This window comes from Hyla sarda, unplaced genomic scaffold (genome assembly GCF_029499605.1).
Source record: "Hyla sarda isolate aHylSar1 unplaced genomic scaffold, aHylSar1.hap1 scaffold_740, whole genome shotgun sequence".
Taxonomy (NCBI): domain Eukaryota; kingdom Metazoa; phylum Chordata; class Amphibia; order Anura; family Hylidae; genus Hyla; species Hyla sarda.
In genome coordinates this window covers 105,218-115,539 of record NW_026610763.1, presented here as the reverse complement: position 1 = coordinate 115,539, position 10,322 = coordinate 105,218, and the positions used below count along the sequence as shown (strand labels likewise).

Below are 10,322 nucleotides of genomic sequence, written 5' to 3'. Positions count from 1 at the left end.
ATCGCTTCTCGGCCTTTTGGCTAAGATCAAGTGTAGTATCTGTTCTTATCAGTTTAATATCTGATACGTCCCCTATCTGGGGACCATATATTAAATGGATTTTTGAGAACGGGGGCCGATTTCGAAGCTTGCTTCCGTCGCCCTATGCATTGACCCGATATGGCAGTATCTTCGGGTACAGTGCACCACCCCCTTACAGGGTTAAAAAGAAAGATTCCTACTTTCATTGCTACCTGCTTGCTGGCTAGCCAGCTAGCCAGCCCTGTGGGCCTTGCTGCTGCTGCAGCCAAAAAACAAAAGGTGGTGCTGCTGCTGCTTCTGCTGCTTCTGCTGCTTCTGCTTGTGTCTGGCCGCTGTTGGAGCGTCCAGGCACAGGACTTCTGCTGCTGCTGACTAAATGGCCTCCTTAATTGGATCATTTGAGTAGCCAGCACACCTGTGCAGGTAGGGCATGACATGATAGGCAGCTGCCTTGATAGCGGGTGGGTGCTGAATGTTCCTAATTGACAAAATAAGATTAATGCTTATGAAGAAATATAAAATCTCATCCCTTCCCCAATATCGCGCCACACCCCTACCCCTTAATTCCCTGGTTGAACTTGATGGACATATGTCTTTTTTCGACCGTACTAACTATGTAACTATGTAACATAACATGGGGGGGGGGGGGGGGGGGTCTCCTGGCTGTTCACACAGGTGTGTCATTGCTGTACATTGACCATGCATTGCTTCTGTGGTATTGCAAAGGCAAAGACAAATGCTTCCAGCCATCCATTGCACTAATGGATTGGTCATCAGCTGGCTGTCTATGTCCCGCATCAATATAGACCAAAGTACAGAGGGTTAGGCTATGCTATTGTGCACCTACCTGATGCATCAGAAGGTGCGAGGCCCTTGCTAAATTCTGTGCACAGACTTTGAGATCTATACTTTAGACTGTATCTAAACCTGCTCCAACATGGACTGACATTCTGGCCTACTTTCAGCCGATGCGACTTGTCTGTCGCTGAACAGTCGCTTTTTATGTATTCAGCACCTATGTATAATGTTGTAAAAATGCTCTAGAAGCTAAAGTCGCAGAAATGTCACACATATTTGGCCTGCAACTTTCTGTGCGACAAATTCAGACAGGAAAAATCAGTATAAATCCTTAGAAAATTATCCCCCAGTGTCTCCATCTGCTGGCGGTATTGAATAAGCATTGCTGCACTGATGGGGTATGCATTAGACGAAAAAAAAGAAGAAAAAGAAGAATAATACGCCCAGAAAAGAGGCGAAAAGGAGAAAAACGTAAAAAAACGTGAAAAAAAAGTAAGAGGAAGAGAAGGGAAAAAAAGGTGGAAATGGGTTTAAAAGTGATTTCGGCGGAGAAATATATATATATATATATATATATATATACGCGCACACACACACATATATATAAACGTATTCTCCGTTGAGATATTGCAGCCGCTGCTGTGTCCAGGCCCAGGAGCCTTAGCACTGTGCTGTGATGTCACTCAATACCACTGACATCACTAGGTGTAAACAACATCTCTCCTTTGCTGTGTATGTGACTATGGAGCTGTTTGGTGATGTCGTCTATTATGGCCTTCATAGAAGCAACAGGAGATTGTTGCATCCATCTAGAACCCTCAGAACTACAGTGCTATGATGTCACTCACTTCCACAGGCCTTGCAGAGTGTAAACAACAACAACCCAGCTTTGTTGTGTATGTAACCATAGGGATTTGTGATGTCACCTAGAACCTTCACAGCAGCGACAGCTTTATGAGGAGCATCAGCACTGCTCTGCCTGAGCAGAACCATCACCGCCATAGGTTGTCAAATAACCCGGGTTTAACCCACACAGGTAAGTCCAATGGGGTGCAGGCATGTCCTCTATGCTTACAGCTTCCCGTGGGTGTTGGTTTGATACCGTTTGGGGACAGCCAAGGAGGCATCTGCAGGCAACAAAGGTAGGTGTGTGCTTGTGTGTGTGTTTCCTATGCAGATCCTAAGCCCAGTGTCACATGCAAGTAGGAGGAGTAAGAAGGGTTCCTGGCAAATCCGGGTTATGGATTGCATTTAAAAAGGCCCCGTGGGAGTGCAATGGGCCCCTGTCTTGCTGCTTAGCAATAATGGTATGGGTTTAGGTTCTGCTGTGTGTACTGGTGGTTGACTGCCCCCCAGCCCAGAGTGTGCATGGAAAATTGTCTGGCAGCCTCCCTGACAGCAAGCAGTGATAGTGCCCATGAAGGGCACCTTGTTGGGCCCGCCCCTTTCACGGTTATCGCTTCTCGGCCTTTTGGCTAAGATCAAGTGTAGTATCTGTTCTTATCAGTTTAATATCTGATACGTCCCCTATCTGGGGACCATATATTAAATGGATTTTTGAGAACGGGGGCCGATTTCGAAGCTTGCTTCCGTCGCCCTATGCATTGACCCGATATGGCAGTATCTTCGGGTACAGTGCACCACCCCCTTACAGGGTTAAAAAGAAAGATTCCTACTTTCATTGCTACCTGCTTGCTGGCTAGCCAGCTAGCCAGCCCTGTGGGCCTTGCTGCTGCTGCAGCCAAAAAACAAAAGGTGGTGCTGCTGCTGCTTCTGCTGCTTCTGCTTCTGCTTGTGTCTGGCCGCTGTTGGAGCGTCCAGGCACAGGACTTCTGCTGCTGCTGACTAAATGGCCTCCTTAATTGGATCATTTGAGTAGCCAGCACACCTGTGCAGGTAGGGCATGACATGATAGGCAGCTGCCTTGATAGCGGGTGGGTGCTGAATGTTCCTAATTGATAAAATAAGATTAATGCTTATGAAGAAATATAAAATCTCATCCCTTCCCCAATATCGCGCCACACCCCTACCCCTTAATTCCCTGGTTGAACTTGATGGACATATGTCTTTTTTCGACCGTACTAACTATGTAACTATGTAACATAACATGGGGGGGGGGGGGGGGGGTCTCCTGGCTGTTCACACAGGTGTGTCATTGCTGTACATTGACCATGCATTGCTTCTGTGGTATTGCAAAGGCAAAGACAAATGCTTCCAGCCATCCATTGCACTAATGGATTGGTCATCAGCTGGCTGTCTATGTCCCGCATCAATATAGACCAAAGTACAGAGGGTTAGGCTATGCTATTGTGCACCTACCTGATGCATCAGAAGGTGCGAGGCCCTTGCTAAATTCTGTGCACAGACTTTGAGATCTATACTTTAGACTGTATCTAAACCTGCTCCAACATGGACTGACATTCTGGCCTACTTTCAGCCGATGCGACTTGTCTGTCGCTGAACAGTCGCTTTTTATGTATTCAGCACCTATGTATAATGTTGTAAAAATGCTCTAGAAGCTAAAGTCGCAGAAATGTCACACATATTTGGCCTGCAACTTTCTGTGCGACAAATTCAGACAGGAAAAATCAGTATAAATCCTTAGAAAATTATCCCCCAGTGTCTCCATCTGCTGGCGGTATTGAATAAGCATTGCTGCACTGATGGGGTATGCATTAGACGAAAAAAAGAAGAAAAAGAAGAAGAATACGCCCAGAAAAGAGGCGAAAAGGAGAAAAACGTAAAAAAACGTGAAAAAAAAGTAAGAGGAAGAGAAGGGAAAAAAAGGTGGAAATGGGTTTAAAAGTGATTTCGGCGGAGAAATATATATATATATATATATATATATATATATATATATATATATACGCGCACACACACACATATATATAAACGTATTCTCCGTTGAGATATTGCAGCCGCTGCTGTGTCCAGGCCCAGGAGCCTTAGCACTGTGCTGTGATGTCACTCAATACCACTGACATCACTAGGTGTAAACAACATCTCTCCTTTGCTGTGTATGTGACTATGGAGCTGTTTGGTGATGTCGTCTATTATGGCCTTCATAGAAGCAACAGGAGATTGTTGCATCCATCTAGAACCCTCAGAACTACAGTGCTATGATGTCACTCACTTCCACAGGCCTTGCAGAGTGTAAACAACAACAACCCAGCTTTGTTGTGTATGTAACCATAGGGATTTGTGATGTCACCTAGAACCTTCACAGCAGCGACAGCTTTATGAGGAGCATCAGCACTGCTCTGCCTGAGCAGAACCATCACCGCCATAGGTTGTCAAATAACCCGGGTTTAACCCACACAGGTAAGTCCAATGGGGTGCAGGCATGTCCTCTATGCTTACAGCTTCCCGTGGGTGTTGGTTTGATACCGTTTGGGGACAGCCAAGGAGGCATCTGCAGGCAACAAAGGTAGGTGTGTGCTTGTGTGTGTGTTTCCTATGCAGATCCTAAGCCCAGTGTCACATGCAAGTAGGAGGAGTAAGAAGGGTTCCTGGCAAATCCGGGTTATGGATTGCATTTAAAAAGGCCCCGTGGGAGTGCAATGGGCCCCTGTCTTGCTGCTTAGCAATAATGGTATGGGTTTAGGTTCTGCTGTGTGTACTGGTGGTTGACTGCCCCCCAGCCCAGAGTGTGCATGGAAAATTGTCTGGCAGCCTCCCTGACAGCAAGCAGTGATAGTGCCCATGAAGGGCACCTTGTTGGGCCTGCCCCTTTCACGGTTATCGCTTCTCGGCCTTTTGGCTAAGATCAAGTGTAGTATCTGTTCTTATCAGTTTAATATCTGATACGTCCCCTATCTGGGGACCATATATTAAATGGATTTTTGAGAACGGGGGCCGATTTCGAAGCTTGCTTCTGTCGCCCTATGCATTGACCCGATATGGCAGTATCTTCGGGTACAGTGCACCACCCCCTTACAGGGTTAAAAAGAAAGATTCCTACTTTCATTGCTACCTGCTTGCTGGCTAGCCAGCTAGCCAGCCCTGTGGGCCTTGCTGCTGCTGCAGCCAAAAAACAAAAGGTGGTGCTGCTGCTGCTTCTGCTGCTTCTGCTTCTGCTTGTGTCTGGCCGCTGTTGGAGCGTCCAGGCACAGGACTTCTGCTGCTGCTGACTAAATGGCCTCCTTAATTGGATCATTTGAGTAGCCAGCACACCTGTGCAGGTAGGGCATGACATGATAGGCAGCTGCCTTGATAGCGGGTGGGTGCTGAATGTTCCTAATTGACAAAATAAGATTAATGCTTATGAAGAAATATAAAATCTCATCCCTTCCCCAATATCGCGCCACACCCCTACCCCTTAATTCCCTGGTTGAACTTGATGGACATATGTCTTTTTTCGACCGTACTAACTATGTAACTATGTAACATAACATGGGGGGGGGGGGGGGGGGGTCTCCTGGCTGTTCACACAGGTGTGTCATTGCTGTACATTGACCATGCATTGCTTCTGTGGTATTGCAAAGGCAAAGACAAATGCTTCCAGCCATCCATTGCACTAATGGATTGGTCATCAGCTGGCTGTCTATGTCCCGCATCAATATAGACCAAAGTACAGAGGGTTAGGCTATGCTATTGTGCACCTACCTGATGCATCAGAAGGTGCGAGGCCCTTGCTAAATTCTGTGCACAGACTTTGAGATCTATACTTTAGACTGTATCTAAACCTGCTCCAACATGGACTGACATTCTGGCCTACTTTCAGCCGATGCGACTTGTCTGTCGCTGAACAGTCGCTTTTTATGTATTCAGCACCTATGTCTAATGTTGTAAAAATGCTCTAGAAGCTAAAGTCGCAGAAATGTCACACATATTTGGCCTGCAACTTTCTGTGCGACAAATTCAGACAGGAAAAATCAGTATAAATCCTTAGAAAATTATCCCCCAGTGTCTCCATCTGCTGGCGGTATTGAATAAGCATTGCTGCACTGATGGGGTATGCATTAGACGAAAAAAAAGAAGAAAAAGAAGAATAATACGCCCAGAAAAGAGGCGAAAAGGAGAAAAACGTAAAAAAACGTGAAAAAAAAGTAAGAGGAAGAGAAGGGAAAAAAAGGTGGAAATGGGTTTAAAAGTGATTTCGGCGGAGAAATATATATATATATATATATATATATATATATATATACGCGCACACACACACATATATATAAACGTATTCTCCGTTGAGATATTGCAGCCGCTGCTGTGTCCAGGCCCAGGAGCCTTAGCACTGTGCTGTGATGTCACTCAATACCACTGACATCACTAGGTGTAAACAACATCTCTCCTTTGCTGTGTATGTGACTATGGAGCTGTTTGGTGATGTCGTCTATTATGGCCTTCATAGAAGCAACAGGAGATTGTTGCATCCATCTAGAACCCTCAGAACTACAGTGCTATGATGTCACTCACTTCCACAGGCCTTGCAGAGTGTAAACAACAACAACCCAGCTTTGTTGTGTATGTAACCATAGGGATTTGTGATGTCACCTAGAACCTTCACAGCAGCGACAGCTTTATGAGGAGCATCAGCACTGCTCTGCCTGAGCAGAACCATCACCGCCATAGGTTGTCAAATAACCCGGGTTTAACCCACACAGGTAAGTCCAATGGGGTGCAGGCATGTCCTCTATGCTTACAGCTTCCCGTGGGTGTTGGTTTGATACCGTTTGGGGACAGCCAAGGAGGCATCTGCAGGCAACAAAGGTAGGTGTGTGCTTGTGTGTGTGTTTCCTATGCAGATCCTAAGCCCAGTGTCACATGCAAGTAGGAGGAGTAAGAAGGGTTCCTGGCAAATCCGGGTTATGGATTGCATTTAAAAAGGCCCCGTGGGAGTGCAATGGGCCCCTGTCTTGCTGCTTAGCAATAATGGTATGGGTTTAGGTTCTGCTGTGTGTACTGGTGGTTGACTGCCCCCCAGCCCAGAGTGTGCATGGAAAATTGTCTGGCAGCCTCCCTGACAGCAAGCAGTGATAGTGCCCATGAAGGGCACCTTGTTGGGCCCGCCCCTTTCACGGTTATCGCTTCTCGGCCTTTTGGCTAAGATCAAGTGTAGTATCTGTTCTTATCAGTTTAATATCTGATACGTCCCCTATCTGGGGACCATATATTAAATGGATTTTTGAGAACGGGGGCCGATTTCGAAGCTTGCTTCCGTCGCCCTATGCATTGACCCGATATGGCAGTATCTTCGGGTACAGTGCACCACCCCCTTACAGGGTTAAAAAGAAAGATTCCTACTTTCATTGCTACCTGCTTGCTGGCTAGCCAGCTAGCCAGCCCTGTGGGCCTTGCTGCTGCTGCAGCCAAAAAACAAAAGGTGGTGCTGCTGCTGCTTCTGCTGCTTCTGCTTCTGCTTGTGTCTGGCCGCTGTTGGAGCGTCCAGGCACAGGACTTCTGCTGCTGCTGACTAAATGGCCTCCTTAATTGGATCATTTGAGTAGCCAGCACACCTGTGCAGGTAGGGCATGACATGATAGGCAGCTGCCTTGATAGCGGGTGGGTGCTGAATGTTCCTAATTGACAAAATAAGATTAATGCTTATGAAGAAATATAAAATCTCATCCCTTCCCCAATATCGCGCCACACCCCTACCCCTTAATTCCCTGGTTGAACTTGATGGACATATGTCTTTTTTCGACCGTACTAACTATGTAACTATGTAACATAACATGGGGGGGGGGGGGGGTCTCCTGGCTGTTCACACAGGTGTGTCATTGCTGTACATTGACCATGCATTGCTTCTGTGGTATTGCAAAGGCAAAGACAAATGCTTCCAGCCATCCATTGCACTAATGGATTGGTCATCAGCTGGCTGTCTATGTCCCGCATCAATATAGACCAAAGTACAGAGGGTTAGGCTATGCTATTGTGCACCTACCTGATGCATCAGAAGGTGCGAGGCCCTTGCTAAATTCTGTGCACAGACTTTGAGATCTATACTTTAGACTGTATCTAAACCTGCTCCAACATGGACTGACATTCTGGCCTACTTTCAGCCGATGCGACTTGTCTGTCGCTGAACAGTCGCTTTTTATGTATTCAGCACCTATGTATAATGTTGTAAAAATGCTCTAGAAGCTAAAGTCGCAGAAATGTCACACATATTTGGCCTGCAACTTTCTGTGCGACAAATTCAGACAGGAAAAATCAGTATAAATCCTTAGAAAATTATCCCCCAGTGTCTCCATCTGCTGGCGGTATTGAATAAGCATTGCTGCACTGATGGGGTATGCATTAGACGAAAAAAAAGAAGAAAAAGAAGAAGAATACGCCCAGAAAAGAGGCGAAAAGGAGAAAAACGTAAAAAAACGTGAAAAAAAAGTAAGAGGAAGAGAAGGGAAAAAAAGGTGGAAATGGGTTTAAAAGTGATTTCGGCGGAGAAATATATATATATATATATATATATATATATATATATATATATATATACGCGCACACACACACATATATATAAACGTATTCTCCGTTGAGATATTGCAGCCGCTGCTGTGTCCAGGCCCAGGAGCCTTAGCACTGTGCTGTGATGTCACTCAATACCACTGACATCACTAGGTGTAAACAACATCTCTCCTTTGCTGTGTATGTGACTATGGAGCTGTTTGGTGATGTCGTCTATTATGGCCTTCATAGAAGCAACAGGAGATTGTTGCATCCATCTAGAACCCTCAGAACTACAGTGCTATGATGTCACTCACTTCCACAGGCCTTGCAGAGTGTAAACAACAACAACCCAGCTTTGTTGTGTATGTAACCATAGGGATTTGTGATGTCACCTAGAACCTTCACAGCAGCGACAGCTTTATGAGGAGCATCAGCACTGCTCTGCCTGAGCAGAACCATCACCGCCATAGGTTGTCAAATAACCCGGGTTTAACCCACACAGGTAAGTCCAATGGGGTGCAGGCATGTCCTCTATGCTTACAGCTTCCCGTGGGTGTTGGTTTGATACCGTTTGGGGACAGCCAAGGAGGCATCTGCAGGCAACAAAGGTAGGTGTGTGCTTGTGTGTGTGTTTCCTATGCAGATCCTAAGCCCAGTGTCACATGCAAGTAGGAGGAGTAAGAAGGGTTCCTGGCAAATCCGGGTTATGGATTGCATTTAAAAAGGCCCCGTGGGAGTGCAATGGGCCCCTGTCTTGCTGCTTAGCAATAATGGTATGGGTTTAGGTTCTGCTGTGTGTACTGGTGGTTGACTGCCCCCCAGCCCAGAGTGTGCATGGAAAATTGTCTGGCAGCCTCCCTGACAGCAAGCAGTGATAGTGCCCATGAAGGGCACCTTGTTGGGCCCGCCCCTTTCACGGTTATCGCTTCTCGGCCTTTTGGCTAAGATCAAGTGTAGTATCTGTTCTTATCAGTTTAATATCTGATACGTCCCCTATCTGGGGACCATATATTAAATGGATTTTTGAGAACGGGGGCCGATTTCGAAGCTTGCTTCCGTCGCCCTATGCATTGACCCGATATGGCAGTATCTTCGGGTACAGTGCACCACCCCCTTACAGGGTTAAAAAGAAAGATTCCTACTTTCATTGCTACCTGCTTGCTGGCTAGCCAGCTAGCCAGCTTTGTGGGCCTTGCTGCTGCTGCAGCCAAAAAACAAAAGGTGGTGCTGCTGCTGCTTCTGCTGCTTCTGCTTCTGCTTGTGTCTGGCCGCTGTTGGAGCGTCCAGGCACAGGACTTCTGCTGCTGCTGACTAAATGGCCTCCTTAATTGGATCATTTGAGTAGCCAGCACACCTGTGCAGGTAGGGCATGACATGATAGGCAGCTGCCTTGATAGCGGGTGGGTGCTGAATGTTCCTAATTGACAAAATAAGATTAATGCTTATGAAGAAATATAAAATCTCATCCCTTCCCCAATATCGCGCCACACCCCTACCCCTTAATTCCCTGGTTGAACTTGATGGACATATGTCTTTTTTCGACCGTACTAACTATGTAACTATGTAACATAACATGGGGGGGGGGGGTCTCCTGGCTGTTCACACAGGTGTGTCATTGCTGTACATTGACCATGCATTGCTTCTGTGGTATTGCAAAGGCAAAGACAAATGCTTCCAGCCATCCATTGCACTAATGGATTGGTCATCAGCTGGCTGTCTATGTCCCGCATCAATATAGACCAAAGTACAGAGGGTTAGGCTATGCTATTGTGCACCTACCTGATGCATCAGAAGGTGCGAGGCCCTTGCTAAATTCTGTGCACAGACTTTGAGATCTATACTTTAGACTGTATCTAAACCTGCTCCAACATGGACTGACATTCTGGCCTACTTTCAGCCGATGCGACTTGTCTGTCGCTGAACAGTCGCTTTTTATGTATTCAGCACCTATGTCTAATGTTGTAAAAATGCTCTAGAAGCTAAAGTCGCAGAAATGTCACACATATTTGGCCTGCAACTTTCTGTGCGACAAATTCAGACAGGAAAAATCAGTATAAATCCTTAGAAAATTATCCCCCAGTGTCTCCATCTGCTGGCGGTATTGAATAAGCATTGCTGCA

General features: G+C 46.2%; 5 non-coding genes across 5 annotated transcripts; all 5 read left to right on the top strand.

Annotated features, from left to right (window-relative positions):
* On the top strand, positions 1 to 191 carry LOC130345053 (U2 spliceosomal RNA). Its single transcript, XR_008883833.1, has one exon. It is a non-coding gene; the product is annotated as a U2 spliceosomal RNA (small nuclear RNA).
* Positions 192 to 2,274: 2,083 nt separating this feature from the next.
* Positions 2,275 to 2,465, top strand: LOC130345052 (U2 spliceosomal RNA). Its single transcript, XR_008883832.1, has one exon. It is a non-coding gene; the product is annotated as a U2 spliceosomal RNA (small nuclear RNA).
* Positions 2,466 to 4,559: 2,094 nt separating this feature from the next.
* On the top strand, positions 4,560 to 4,750 carry LOC130344987 (U2 spliceosomal RNA). Its single transcript, XR_008883776.1, has one exon. It is a non-coding gene; the product is annotated as a U2 spliceosomal RNA (small nuclear RNA).
* Positions 4,751 to 6,838: 2,088 nt separating this feature from the next.
* On the top strand, positions 6,839 to 7,029 carry LOC130345051 (U2 spliceosomal RNA). The gene has a single exon (XR_008883831.1). It is a non-coding gene; the product is annotated as a U2 spliceosomal RNA (small nuclear RNA).
* A 2,094-nt stretch (positions 7,030 to 9,123) lies between these two features.
* On the top strand, positions 9,124 to 9,314 carry LOC130345050 (U2 spliceosomal RNA). Its single transcript, XR_008883830.1, has one exon. It is a non-coding gene; the product is annotated as a U2 spliceosomal RNA (small nuclear RNA).
* Positions 9,315 to 10,322: the final 1,008 nt, after the last annotated feature.